Here is a 15,251-nt window from a genome sequence, read left to right as displayed (position 1 = left end):
TCCCAGGAGGGGTGCTGGACCTTCTCTCCAGAGGACACCTGCCAGAGGGATGAATTCTTGAGAATTAAGGACTGGACAAAGGGACACCCAGCTGAGGCCGTGTGAGGGTGAGAGAGATTAACTCCCTTATTGTGTTTATATTAGTTAATTTGACACTGAGCAACTTTTCATCATTGAGTTTTAAGTGTTAAGATTTTAGGATCCTTTTACAGGTGGCAATTAATGTTCTAGATCCAAGTATAAAACTTGTTAATAAGAAGGCTGCCAGCATTTAAATGGTTTACCTTTATTGATTGATTTGACTATCAGTGGTACATTTTATTGCTTAGAAACTTTTTGCATTATAGCTTCAATGTTCTGTTCTGATCTCCCAATTTTCCCACAATTTGACTGTGCTTCTCTCTTTTACTTTAAAACGGTTAAGAGCCTTGTACTGTTTGCAATAAACCTTGTTCTGTGCATATACATCTCCTCTGCTATCTCGCCCTGTTTGGGGCAGCAGGGAAATGAGCAATGCAAGCTAAAGGATGCATTTCCAATGCGCTTCTTCCCTGAAAAGTGCATTTACTTTGTGTGCTGAGTGGCAGGGAGATGGGATGGGACACAGGCTTATTTCTTTGTAGTTTCAAAGAAAATGTGAAAATTTTTACACAATTTATATGCAACTTCCTTGTGTAGGCAGCTAGACCCTTGATAAGGATTTAGTGTCCTTCTTCACTTCAGGAGTCTTTGAAAATTTTATTATTTGACTCTGGTTTAGTTCCATTTTAGAAGCATATGGAAGAGGGGAAAAGAAAACAGACTGGAGAGGACAGTGTTCTGGGAGGTCAGAGACATAGGTCCTATCTCTGTATCTGTCACTTGATGCCTAACTGAAGGCAAATGGCTTTAGGTCTCTCAAATTTTCTTGTCATGCTTTTCCTCCTTGCCTGTTAAGCCTTTAAAAGTAAGTACAGCACCTAACCACAGAAACTAGAGGCCTGCATGGGGTTGCCATTATTGGTAGTCATCATAACAGTGTCTCTGCAAGGTTCCAGCTGTGTAACATCTGCCATTCTTTACCCATTCCTATTTGGCAGTGGCAGCTTGGCTTTCTTATACATGTTGTCTGATCAAAAAAGTAAATTTCAGTGATCTGGAAAGTTCTACAATAGTCACAAATGTTCACATAGATCTGGTCTGATACTGCACTGTGTATAATGCTTTTTAAAAATAACTGAAAACAAACCAGAACTTGTAGCTTCAAAAGTTGAGTGTACAAGGAAAAAGGAGGAAGAAAGTTGAATATCTTTTTTTTTAATCTTTTACCAAGTATTGTAGGCAATTGTCTGAAGTTTCTTCCCAGTTGGAACATGGCTAACTGAGAAAACTGAAACTCTGTTGTAAAAATTTGAAAAGACAGTTGTACTGACCTGAGATCCCCTGGTATGGTGTAACTGAAGCATATCTAGCACCAGTGTTTCTCAACACGGTTGGAATGGCTTTGTAAAATCCTGCATAGGTGGTAATTTTTGAAGAAAATACTTCAGAGACTCTTGATGGTCTTGTTAAGAAGTGTGTTAAGATAACTGCAGTACTTCAGTGAGTGGGCTTGGTATCTTTCTGCCAGAGGAGGCATGGCTTTCAAATTAGTTAACCACACTGGTAAGTAATGTCTCAGATCCAGTTAATGACAGCTCTGTTCCAAAGGCTGAGGAGCACATGACATTTCCAGCTACTTAGCTGTCTCTCCAGGACTGTCAAGTAGTTTGACTAGTGTGGTTCGAGGGACCTGACAAACTTTTTTTTTTTCTGTAAAAATTTGCAGCTTTTAGTTTAAACTGTTCAGGAAAACATCAGGTTATGGATGTGGGGAAAAATAAATGAAACATAAGAGTAACATGGAGTAAACATGGGAAGTAATATGGGAAGAAAATAGCTCATTGTGATCCTTGCTTAAATTCAAAAAAATGTTAAGTTTGTTTATCAGAGCCTGACCCGCATCCCAACCATGGTTTACTCCATGCACTACCTAACACTAAGGGAACATAAAACATTCAACCTCATATGCTTGTGATAGCTCCCAAAATGTCTGGTTCCTCTCCTGGTAGCAGACCTTGCCACTTACATCATAGTATTATTGTGTGAACTGTTCTTGTTTTGCTATCAAAAGTACATTATTTCATCTTTAAGAATAAGGAATTAGGGTTACCAGAACAAGTAGTAAATAGGAGAAGTAGTGCAACTCAGTAATTAATTTTCTTCTGATTTTTTTGGGGCTTATAAAATATGTGTATGTTGAGATATGCTGAGTACATGGATGTTGTTCCAGGTGTATACACAGCATAACAATGACCACAGAAGTATGCAACAAAATTACACATGCATAGTTGAGAATACACTTTACTAGGACCATGTACCCTGGCAGTAATATACATCTCCTGCTAAACATTTATCTTATGTGACTGTATTTGCTTAGATTGCTTAGGGTGGGCTTGAGACCTGTGGGGCTGCATTTGTAATTGTTTGCCTAATCAAGTATTATGTGGTAAACAAACAAACTAGCTCATTAATGACAAGAGAAATTAATACATTGATGTCCTCTGAATAGTCATCTTCCTCTGAATTGAAGGGTTTTGCTCTTGATAGTGAAATGACATGTAAAGGCAGAGGATGATTGCTTAAAATCCAGTTGAAGTAACTGATAAGGCTTAAAAATGATGGCTTTGATTGACAATGTCATTTAAGGATAAGCACAGAGGAGTCCACTGTTGGACTCGAAAGTAAGCAAAGAATATGGCTAGGTGATGTACACTGTTTTTCCTCTATTGTGTAGCTGTGAACAGACTGAACTAAGGCTACCTTTGCTGCTTTTGAAGACCTGAGAACAGGATGTGTAGCTAGCATTGAATTCTTAAAAATAGCAGAGAAGAATATGTCCTTCAAACACAAACACTCAAAACTTGCTGAAGGACAAAAGGTCCTTTTACAAACCAAGGCCCAAATAATGGAATTCCAAGGAGAATAGTTTCTATCATAGCTGCTGCTGAAGGTCTGTGCTGTAGGACTCTGTAAGATACTTGGTTATTTTGTCCTTCTCTGACTAATCTACACACTGTGCTTCCTCCGGTATGTTTATTTTAAGTTGTCCATCACACAGAATTCCTCGTGGCTAAGTAAAATAGGTTGATGTTACTTCAGAGCTTTTGACTATCTCTGTGGCCATAAAAGAATTCCCTGAAAAATTAGGCCCATCAAGCCTGAACCATTTGTCCTCTGACCCCAAGACTTTTCGTTTCTGGATGCTGTGCTTGGGAGAAGTGTCCTTTCACCGTTTTTTATCGAATTTCAAGCCAACTACTTTTCTTACTAAAAAAACCCAACAAAGAACACATACAAAACACTTTGTTCACTCTGCTGTGAATATTATGACAGTAAGTGTAGCATGAAAAATCTGTCCATTAAGCAACGTAAAAAAGGAAAGTCAGCAGGAATACATATGAACTTATAAGAATATAGAAGGAATTTCTGCTTTGAAACAGGAGGAATTTTGCTGACAGAGGGAGGCTGACTTACTATACCCAACTACTAGTTATCATGTGATTGCATTACTTTATAAAATCTACTCTACAACTGTATGCAAGATGATGCTGCAAAAATTAATTCTTTAGTTTCTGTATGCAATGTACATACTGGTGTCCTGGTTTGGGCCTAACCCAACAACAAAGAACCAGCCATGTGGCCACCCACTCACTCCCCCACCCCCTACACGCGCTGGGATGGTGAGGACAAAGGCCAAGTAGAAGCTTCTGGGTTGAGACAAAGGGCAAGGAAGGTTCACTCACTGATTATAGTCACAGGCAAACCAGACTCAACATGGGGAAAATATAATAATTTAACTTCTCACTAATCAAATACACACAGGACAGAGACAAAAAAAAGAGCAGGGCTTACATATGTTACCCCTACCACTCCCTTCTTCCTGGGCCAAAATCACTTTGTTCCCAGTTTCTCTACCTCGTTTCTCCCCCTGCCCACAGCACCAGGGAACACAGGATGGAGTTTAGAGTTAGTTCACAGTTAGTTCCCCACAAGATCCTTCCTGTGGGAGTCCTTCACAAACCTCTCCACCATGAGTCCTTCCTACTAGGTAGAGTCCCTCGGGAGCAAGCTGCTCCAGTGTGGGATTCCCACACTGGCATGGGCTGCATTGGGAACAGTCACCTCCCTTGGAGTGGGGTCCTCTGGCTGCAGATCGAAGTCCATGGGCTGCGGGTCCACATTCACTCCTCCTGGCAGCTTCAGGGGGGCACAGGGGGACAGCTGCCATCTCCCTGTGGGCTGCAGGGGAACCTCTGCTCGGGCACCACCTTCCCCTTCTTCCTCACCAGCCTCGGGATTTCCACTCCAGCACTGCTTTTACCTCTCCAGCACAGCTCTTCCCTATGCTCTATGTGCTTCCAGGTCTTATATCACTTTCATATGTTAATCCCAGAGGCGCACCTATTGCCTCTAATGGCTCGGCCTCCGCTGCCTGATTTGGAGCTGGAGAAGCTTTTAGTAGCTTCTTATCAGAGCCACCCCTGGGGCCTCTCCAGCACTACCAAAAAAGCCCCACCAAACCAGCACAACTGGCATGAAATTTTTGTGTGAAATAATAATTTAAGGTCAGTAGAAAACTAAGCAAAGCTTACAGTGTCATTCAAAGTCCACTGAATTCAAAAGCATGGTTTGTATCAGGTCCAGATTGATTTATTTAAATTTATAGATGTTCAACATGTTTTGGTGGAGTAGATTTTTCCAACAAAGCTGAAAACTGACTTCATTGTTCTGCTAATGAGGGGAAGGGAAGAACCTCAGGTTACACTGTTTTCTGTATGCATAATGCTACATAGTATTTTGAAATCATAAAAAAATTTCTGTAAGAGAAGTGCCATCCATATGCTTAGAAAGTAAGACAATTTCAAAGATAATTTATCAGCTGTCAAGTTTAAAAGAATAAATCCACAAATATTTAAGTGAAAAAGAATAAACAGTGGATGAGGAATACTTCAGAAGTGTAACACTCCTATTCCACATCATGAGCTATAGTTGGAAGGGGCTGTTAAAACAAATCTGATTTCTGTAAATGTAAACCAGCCATCTCATGACATATTTTTCAACTGCAGTTTGTAATCTAATCTTAGGCCTGGTTGGAAGATGGATTTATCAGTGATGTAAGCAAGGTTACACCATATGTGTGTACATAGACACTAGATTGTAGTCAACTGTGCTACATAATACCGTATGGATTACTGTGAATTTAAGAAGTATGAGGAGTCTAGCTTAAAATAGAAGTGCAAGCATTGTTCGATACTGGTTTGGATATGTGTAACTGTGACCTTTGCAAAAGTTTTGTTGGAGGACAGTCGATTGTTCAGCTGCTGTAAATTTACCACATTCCAAAACCATTGCATTCTTTTGCACAAGCTGACACTCTCTCTCAGAGGATATTGTATTCTTATCCTAGTACAAACAGCAAAAGCACATAAGTCAGTTTATTAAGGGGTGTAGATGCCCAAAAAAACTGTTGAATCACTTCTAGTAGAATTAACTTAAGTTTAACTGGAAAAAAATAGATCCTTTTTTTCTAAAAAGGATACTGAGCAATAATAGATTATGATATTAATATTCGGGCAATTTGGAAGAAAGGTGCCAAGAATTGGATTCTACTCATATTAGTGTGATTTCTACCTACTTGCATACTAATCTGTCAGCCCATGCAGAAAAATAAGTGCTTAACTTCCAAGAAAACAGTAGCTGGGCCCTCTGAGTCAGTGTAACTCAAGTTCAGTTTAACTTGCTGTCCCACATCACAGGACAACCAATTAACATTTCCACCTGTGCAGAATTCAGGCTTTTAGAAAAGAGGTGACAGGAGTAAAGAATCTGCCTAGTATTCAGTCTGTGGAAACAGAGGCTGACTGTCCAGAATGTACGTGATGCCAGGAGTGATGGTGTTCATCAGTAGTCCATCCTTGCACTGGCCTTCATTTGTAAGCTGCAGCTTGGTGGAACATTTCCTGCCATCTCCTTTGACTGGGTAGGGATCCTTCACTACTGTGTGTTTATGCTATAGAGAGAGATCATATCCTTTCCTACATGCTTTTCCATACTAATGAAATCCATTGATGCAGTGTAATATCTGGTGAGTAGCATCAGAGCTACAGTTTATGGATCATTTATGTAGCCATTTGGAGTCTGGTGTGACACAAACACTCATTTCAAGAATAATTATAAAATACATATTGCTAATTGAAGAGGCTTTTTACACGTGTTCGTCCATCTCCCCCTCCCTCTCAGCACTTTTAATCCCCTCCCATTACATTGAATAGCTTCAATATGTGCTGTGGGAATTGTGGATCACCAAATCATTCAGGTGTTGTCTGTTCTGGTTCTACCAGCATTAGTTACAGTGTGAAGTCATTTCACTTTCCTGTGAAATAACATTTAATTCTACAAGAAATATCAAGTGTCTTATACTGCTATAGATTGCAGCCTGTGAACTTGAGTCTGTTATCTGAAGCAAGAGCATGGTGGAAATTTGAGAAGCAGTGAGGAATGGATAGCTTGTTTGGCAGTCAGAGAAGTATTCTGTCATCAAAGGCAGAAGCTTTGTCTGGATAAGCAGTTCTGAATCCTTCTGAATGAGATTCTGCAATCTTCATTGCAATGGAGTGGCAGCAAGTGGGACTTCCAACAGCAAACAGCCAGGTGAAGAGTCCTATGACTTCTTCCAAAACTGTCTGCTACCTTGCAATTGTTCACAGAGAAATTTCAGCAGGGTTTAGTTTCTCATGCCAAGGAATATTTTGAACTATTATTTTTTGCTTAATCAGTTCAAAGGAGTCTGGAGTGACTTTGTGGTGTTGGGCTGAAAATAAGTTGGTGCTCTTTTCCCACCTGCACATCACAAGCTGTGTTGCAGCAGAGGCAAAACCAACATCCCAGAAATGCAAATTGAAGTACTGCAATACAGTAAAAATGTTGCTGAAAAAGCACTAAAAACCTTTTCTATTACTGTTTTCTCTTCCAAAATCATTATTCAACAGAACTTGCAGAAAAACTTGAAGATCTACAAGGAAAGATGATAGAAGAACAAAATAGTTTTGCTAGAGAAGCTAGCTTTTAGTAGGGCTTCGTTTTAGAAAAATCGTTCTGTAGTTGGGCTGATAAAAAGGCTGAAAGAGAGAACCTCTATCACCTTGCCAGATAAGCCAAGTGAGAGAGGAACCTTTGGAAGTAAAGGGAAGTAGTAAAACTCCACCATTGTGTCAAAAAAGGATAATTTAGTGCCTACTCTAGGTCATAAATCACAAACTAAATAAACCTTGTTTCCTTGGAGAATACATCAGTATCAACCCAGAAGCTCCATTTTATTTAGCACAGGTATGATTATTTCTAACTCGTGCTCATTAGGCTACTTAGAAAGCAGTCACTAATTCAATTAGAATGTCTGGTGCATTAGAAGTGTTTGAGGAATAGATAGATTAGATTTCGCTTGCAGATTTGCCTTTGCCATTTGTCAGAAATAATGAATAGCTTAAAAAGGGAAAATCAGGATAATACCCAGGCATGCATGCACTATCAGGTCTGCAGTTTTACTTCCTTGGAAATGAAATTGAGATCCAGTGTGCCAGAAGAGAGTATGGGATTACAAATGCAAGCATTTTCCTAAATCTTTGGACAGTCTAGTGTAATACTCAGGATCTCTTCCTTGTGCCAAGAAATTCTGCATTATATTAGATTTAAAAATTGTAGTCTTTTTAGAATTCACCTATTCTCTAAACTAAAAAAAGCAGAACTATAGTTATCTGATGAGACTGAAATACAGATATTTTAAACCAATTAAAATAAATATGCCTTTGTATACTATGTAGTGTCCTTTGGCAGTGAGTTCTATCAGTTTAAGTCACAGAGTTTAACAGGATTTTAAAATCATTAAAATGTAGATGGCAAAATCAACTGTTTCATAAGCTTTTTAAGGTTAGGCTACATTCTCCTGAACCCTCCAGCTGGATGATATGAAAAGAAATCTCACTCTTATCAGGTTTCCAGTGAAACCAGCTGCTCAGCTAACCAGACTAGAAATGGAGAACTTGGTTGGTTGTTCATTAGCTGACGAGGTACAACCTGCATGTGAAATGGGCTCTAAGGCTGCAGAGCTGCAGGCCAAGTTCCATTTGCTGTGTTCGGCAAGCAGCTGAAGGCTGGCCCAGGGTGCTGAATGTGTCTGACTTGCATTAGTGGCTTGAAGGTATTTGCTGAAATGAAATCTAAGATGTCGTGTCTTTTCACTAGGATTTATTTGAAAGTATTATGTACAGAGAAATGGTGAAACAGATGTGTTGCTTTTCAGCCTCCTACCTTTTAAAAGATTTTATTAGATTGTGATACCTTTTTATCCGCTTCCTCTTAAAATCTTCCGGTCTGGTTTGCTTTTTTCCCTGTTTTTGTTGTCCAATATTTATCTGTTTAAAGAATAAACACTATATTTCTTCCTTATAACACAAAATACAGCATCCCTGATGGCTCATGACCATCTCATGCTATAAATGTTATTCTTCCAGTCAGGTCATGGTAAAGAACTTACTTCATTGCTTGCATTTCAAGGACATGAGCTTAGTTGATGAGATACTTTATAAATCTTTCTGTATTTGTAATTTCCTTCTATACAGGTGATACGTTCATTGTTTTTTTAGAGAATGAAATAATAACTGGAGACAATTTTGTGTTCATGTATGTCTTACAGTTTTAGGCATATACATTTGTAAAGTGCTCCTAAAACTGTGCAGTATGAGATGCTGAAGGATTCTTGAACTTGGTGAAGAAAATCCAGAAAATTCAAGCTAGTTCTCTTCTGCCTGTACTAGCAGTTGCAAAGCTGGGTAGTTAGAGTACATGCAAACACTGCAGTTGTTTCTGTTTTTTTGTTGAAGCTCTGTTACAGTCCAGTACTAAATAAAACACCTCATCTTCTAACCAGCATCTGAACTCAGCCAGCAGCCCAGCACCCACTCAGCTTCTTGCTCACTCTCTTCACCAGCTCCTCAAAGTGGGGGGGAAAAAAAAGAATAAAATCAATAAAACTCTTGAGTTTTGATAAGAAACAGTTCAATAGGTGAAAAGAAGGGGGGGAGAAACAAGTAAGGCAAAGGAGATGGCACACCACCTCCTGCAGGCAGACCAATACCCCGCCTATCTCTAAAGAGACACTTGATTAAGTAAAAGCCCCTTCTTTTTCTTCTGCTGCTCCAGTTTTTATTGCTAAGCATGAGGATACCTGGTACAGAATGTCCCTTTGAGTCCCAGTCAGGTATCCCAGCTGTGTCCCCTCCTAGCCTGCTGGCTGTGAGGCTGTAGTGGGAAACAGATGCAGCCTTGACACTGTGCAAGCACAGCTCAGCAATAGCCAAAACACTGGTGTGTTATCAGCACTGTTGTAGCCACAAATGCAGAACACAGCACCATATGGGCTGTTATGAAGAAAGTTGACTCCATCCCAGCCAGACCCAGCACAATGCCAGATCATTCTACTTTTTTTAGTTTATCTTTGCAAATCCTAGTTTAAAAATCCAGTTTATCGTTTTCTTTGGGATAATTTTCTCACTGTAGAGGCATAGAACACTCAGTTTTCCTCAGGTGATTACCACATTTCATTGCTGCTGTGACTTCTTGGCCTATTCACTTGTTGTGTTATTACTTCAGTACTGTTTTCCACTAGCACACTGGGGCCAATATTTTCTTAAGTTACTGGGAAAATCTGTTTTGCTTAGCCTGGTTTTTTTTTTTGGTACCTGTAGTAGCATTTAACAGATTTTTCAAAACTATTCGTTTAGGGGCAGCAGAAAAAATTTCCAGTCCTCTTTGTTTTATTCAGTCCCCAGATATATTTTAAATATCTCTCTTTTAAAATTGTTTATCCAATATTTCCAAATTGTCTCTGTTAAGACCAACATTGGCCCCTGTCTTAGCAGGTCATGGACTTGCAGGCACAGAAAACATGCTCACTCGATTCCAACTGTCAAAATCATTATTACAAGATTCTGAGGCAATGCTGCATCCTCATTACAGTTTACTGCCAGACAAGGTGTGTCTGCTTTTTAATCAAATTACCATGTATAATGTCTAGCTGTAGACTTTGTGTCACTGCAAATGTTTGTATACCCTGTATTGTTCTTGGGATGTTTGTGAGCAACTTGCTTTTTCCATTTCATATTCCTTACATATTTTCCCATGACTGGAACTTAATTCCTTCAGGTTGTTATTAGTCTTTATTTGAATTGACAGCCCACATCTATTGTCATCTTTGTACAGCAATGCTTTCAGGTTACTGGTTTGAGCAGCTGGATACCAAATGCGCTCCCTCATTTGGAGTGCTAAAGAACCTTTGTAACCCTTATTTGCCTGTGGGAACAACCCCAACCTCACACTGACGCAGCCATACCTATTGCTCTGCCAAGGCCTCCTTGCCCAGCTCATAGCCCTGCAGCAGATGGCTGACCCCTCCATCTCAGCTCAGTTATAATCTGCTCTACAGCTTTTCTGCCTTTCTTTTCATATATTTAGATTAAAAACATTTCTTGTGTTTTGTTTTCACGTGGAGTGAAATTAGTCAGACAGTTTGCCCCCTTCACCTGTATTAGCTGAAAGATAATACAAAGACTTGCTGGATCTGTGGAAAGGAAATCTTTAGATCCCTTTTCCTTTCTTTGGCATGTGTGACTCAGGACTTTTGAACTACTCCCTGGACTTCTCTCTAAGGAGAACATTAACATTCGTTCAAAATTTTATCAGCTTTTTGAGAAAATGAAACATTACAGTAACTTTTAAGTGTTTGGAATTCAAACTTGCCAGTGGTACTATATGCATGGGCTTTGTGTATTAAACGTGGAAGGTGCATTCCAGAATAGACATCAGTAAAGTTCCTGTGCCTAATGTAGTTGTGGAGGGATCATGAATTTCTTGGCAGTGATGAGGCTGTTGACTGACAATATAATTAAATTGTAACATACTTGTTTTTGATTGATTTAATGTTGTGGTCCTGTTTAAACGTGTATTTTTTGAGTACCCGTATATTAAGTAGGTCACTAGTTCTTGTGAGAACTGTGCAAAAAACCTGATCCTGAGGAAGCTGGGATAATAATCAAAGCTGAGAAGATACAGCTTCTGAGTTGAAGTGAGGGACAGGGACTTCCTGGTCTAAAAAAGAAAAAGCGAAGTGAAGATAAAGAACAGTGATAAGTTGTAATTCCACCGTATATGGAGAAATTAGGTTAATTTACCACAAGGAAACATAAGTTTGATATAAGGAAAGATTTTCTGACTATACAGGCTTTGAAATTCTGGAGTATTCAAAGAAACTGCAGAACTTTCCTCAGCAATATTGAACAGAGACATGCCAGAATAGACTTGGAGTCTATTCTGCTTCCCAGCTCTTTTCTTATACTAATGTGACTTTTGGTCCTACAGTACAGATTATTTCCGTTTTTCCTTCCATGGAAAGCTAATCCTTAATTTTATTATTGTTTGAGTAATAACAGTATAAAACTTCTGCCTTTCCATTTTTTTTTTTCTGAATTTTGGATGCTTTTTTTTTTGTCCTCGTTCAGTTGAGTTTTTCTTGACATGGGTGTTGCTGCTCACTGTCACAATTTTTTTTTTTAATTTTTGCAATTTGTTCTATTTTTCTTCAAGTTTCAGGTCTGTGGCAGTATGTGATCAGGTGAAATGTTGCTTCTGATTTTTCTAAACTACTAAAAAGATTAATCATGGGAGTTTCTGAATCACAGCAAAGACTCAAAAACCTAAAAGGTAAACAAATTATTTTTGAAATATATTATAGTTATATAGGCAATCTTATGCTTTTGAATATGCCTGGGTCACAGTTTTTGAGGCAGACAGTGCTTAGTCTGTCTAGACTCTGCTAAGTTACTTTAATGTATTTTTCCAGTGTTTCCAGGTAGGAAAGCTGACTGGCACTTACATGAGTTCTTGCTTCAGTTCCTGTGCAGCAAACAGGACATGTCTCAACTTTGTGCAAATGGCAAAAGTGCCAACTTATGTAAAGCAAAAGAAAATATTGTCAGGACAAGGATTTTGTAAATAGAGAACTTCATATTGATGTAACTTGCTTTCTTTGAAATCTCTGGGTAACAGTGAGCTTGCTGAGAGCAGCTCTACATTTGAATTACTTAATTTGCCTTTTAAGTAGTATTGTTTGTTTGCAGCAGACTGCCTCTCTAAGGAGTCTTCTCCAGGGATAAATAGCAACACTGGATTAGAATCACCTTTGCTATATTGCACTTATATTTTAGGGGGGAGAAAAATGGGAAAATAACATAATTTTTTATACATATTGCAAAGTATTAAGAAATATTTCTGCCCTACTTGTGTGGAAAAGCCAAACCAGATACATTTGGCTCTTTCCCTGGAATTTGGTATGTAGTAATTTCTTTTTTCCTTTAATTCTGTATGTACATATTTTAGGTTAATACAGCAAAGTATTTATCTCCTTCATTTATCTTGCACTCAGGACAATATTTTTCTGATTCGTTTTACTGATAGCTTTAAACCCAAATATTTTCTTGTTTGCAGGAAGCTCTGAATCACAGACTTCTTTTGGTCTCTCAAACCTGCATTCCAAGAAACAATATAGGAGATAATTAATAATTATTATATATTTAGTGTGTTCAGGAATTTAGGATAACATTCTCCCTTACTAAAATCAGTTGCCTTCAAAGGGGTTAGATTTGATCTAACCTAGTTCCAGGAAAGCTACGTAATTTCCTTCTCTAAGATTGAACAGCAAGTTTCCCTTGTGATCTTCATTTACCTTAGGCTGAAATAGTATGATGCTTGCATAAAAGCTTGTTAAAGTTATTTTGAAGTCTGCAGAAGCAGAATTAATAAGATTTCCAGAGTCTGGCCCAGCATTTCTCCAGAATATACCTTTGAGTTAAGATGGCTTTTGTAAATGCTGACAATATAACACAGTTTAGGCTTGCTTTCTTTCAAACTCTGGCAGCTTCATAGCAAAATCAGCCAAGACTAAGAAAATGTCCTCTTCCTCCCAGTGTCTCTTGGGCTTTAATGTTTCAATCCTGCAAAGAGCTTAGGAGCCTGGCCTTGATCCAGGCAACTATTTGGACTTCAGACCCATGTGAAGTAACACACTCAAGTGCTGTTTAGAATTTCCCTTGTTCAAACCCTGAAAGATTAAGATCTTTATCCTCATAATTTCCACCATGCCAGAAGAAAGGTACCCAAGCTGCACACTTCTGGAAACTGGGAAGTTTAGTGGAGAAGCCACACTGCACACTTTCTCTTGTCCCACACTCAAGCATCAGTTACTAAGTGTGACTCAGAGATGAGACACTGAGGTCAGCCCTGTGATCTGACCCTGTACCACCAATGTTAAGAAGTTCAAGTGCTCTTTTCTGACTGAGATGTCACTTCCTCAGCTGACTGGAGATGAGTCTCTTCATCTTTAAATTCTGGAAGTGAGCATGTTTTACTTTACCAAGCAAATAATACTTGAAAACTGAGACTGACAAATATGCCTTAGTCCTGGTGTTGTGAACTGCCAGGTTTCCAGGGCACAGAAGGTGAAATCTTGGTGGCACTAATAGCAGTGAGCTCGTTAGTTTTTCTGTATTATTTTCATGTGACCAAGTGTTTAGATGGCAGGTTCAAAATTTTACTGCCCTCTTAACTCCTTCTACTCCAAATAACAAGTGAGAAACAAGTATGTTAATAAAGCTTATTTTGTAGGAGATGTGAAATACTTAAGAGAATTATTCTCATCAGCATGAAGAAATCTCCCACAACTCTGAACCACTTGCAAGTATATTTAATGTTAGTACCTTATGTCTGATATAATCAGAAAAGATCCTGATGTCTTAAAAAAGAAAATGTTGGTTCATGCACAGTTAATACTCTTAGTATATATATTTTTCCAGACCTCATTTCTGGAGTGATCATTACAATTGTTAAATTAAAAAAAAAGTCAGAAACTGGAAATATATATAAATGTAAGGAAAGATTGTTTAAAAAACCCTCATAGAAGTTTATTTGATTCTTTCAGCTACAAGGTGAGCAGGTTGGCTAGCAATGCATCACATTTTTTAAGTGACAGTTCAATATCCTTTATTTGGGATGAAATTGTCAGGCATGAGTAAAAGATGTCAGAGAACATTACATTTAATTGATTATTAATAATGGGTGAAATTTGGAGGTCCTTACTGGATTTTTGTTTGACTGCTCTGCTTAAATGGAAGTTTGCCTGAATAAACATTAAGTAACATCTGATTCTGAACCTCAGAATATGACCCAGTAGTACTTAACACTTATCTTGGCTCTAAACTATCAGAGCTCTTCCGGGGGTCTAATCTTAAACACAAAGAGGCTATTGAAGTGAGATGATTTGGTCAATTAACCTGTTAAATCATTGTGCGCAGGGCAGTCAGAGGCCTACTGTGGTTTTGGAGAGGAGTTAACATCCAGCGATTTAAAATATGTTGAGAATCCCGTAGAGGGTTCTATCCAAATAGTGGCCTTGTCAGACCCCTGCTCCTTGGTGGAATAATAAATCACATAGTACTTTTTTGATAGAAAAAACATAATAATACATCTGCTGCTCCAGCTGGAGGGAATAAAATAAAAGGTTTATGATAAATTGCACATATTTCTTGTATCCATACCATTTGTGAAATATTTTTTCCCCTCCAGTTGAAACTACAATGACACATAGAAAGGTTTCTTTATAATGCACCATCCATGCAGACTGGAGGAATACTAAGGACTAATTAAAAGCGTAAGTCACCAAAGTTGCTTAGAACGCAAACTAGGCCCAGTTTCTTGAAGGATCCATTAAAGACAGCCAAGGTTGTAGTGGAGATACAAAAAGGCTGGAAAGCTGCTATATAGAGACTTTAAAAGTGTACGCTAAAGCCAAGAATTCCACAAACAGGAGATGAAGGTCCAAAGCAACAAAGGCAATAGGAAGCAGAAATCAAAGGGGGAAACCGTGGATTTCAGTCACACTAAAGGCTTCTCTGTGGTGACCTACCAGAGCAAACTAAGCAGGGTTTGGTCAGAGTCTTGCTGACTGCCGGGCTGATCCTGCATCACTCAGTATGGACCTTGAATGATGCTCACTGTGAAGAGAACTGAGTTTTTCTGCCCATCAAGATGAGATGTGTAGATACACCTTTTATTGAAACTGTGAGCAG

The 15,251-nt window shown here is 38.7% G+C and overlaps 1 protein-coding gene across 6 annotated transcripts in view; it reads left to right on the top strand.

The window, feature by feature from the left end:
- SPATS2L (spermatogenesis associated serine rich 2 like) overlaps window positions 1-15,251 on the top strand; it is a 155,490-nt gene that overhangs the window by 48,169 nt on the left and 92,070 nt on the right. Inside the window, exon 1 of one of the 6 annotated variants that reach the window (XM_051623635.1) lies at window positions 89-107. The exons of the other annotated variants lie outside the window; for them this stretch is intronic. The gene's annotated coding sequence lies outside the window, so the exon portion shown is untranslated. Of the gene's footprint in view, window positions 1-88; window positions 108-15,251 lie in introns of those variants that run through there. 6 annotated transcript variants of the gene reach the window in all.

This window comes from Apus apus, chromosome 6 (assembly GCF_020740795.1).
Source record: "Apus apus isolate bApuApu2 chromosome 6, bApuApu2.pri.cur, whole genome shotgun sequence".
NCBI classification, from domain to species: Eukaryota; Metazoa; Chordata; class Aves; order Apodiformes; family Apodidae; genus Apus; species Apus apus.
Note: the sequence above shows the minus strand (reverse complement) of the source record. Positions and strands in the feature narration are given on the sequence as shown.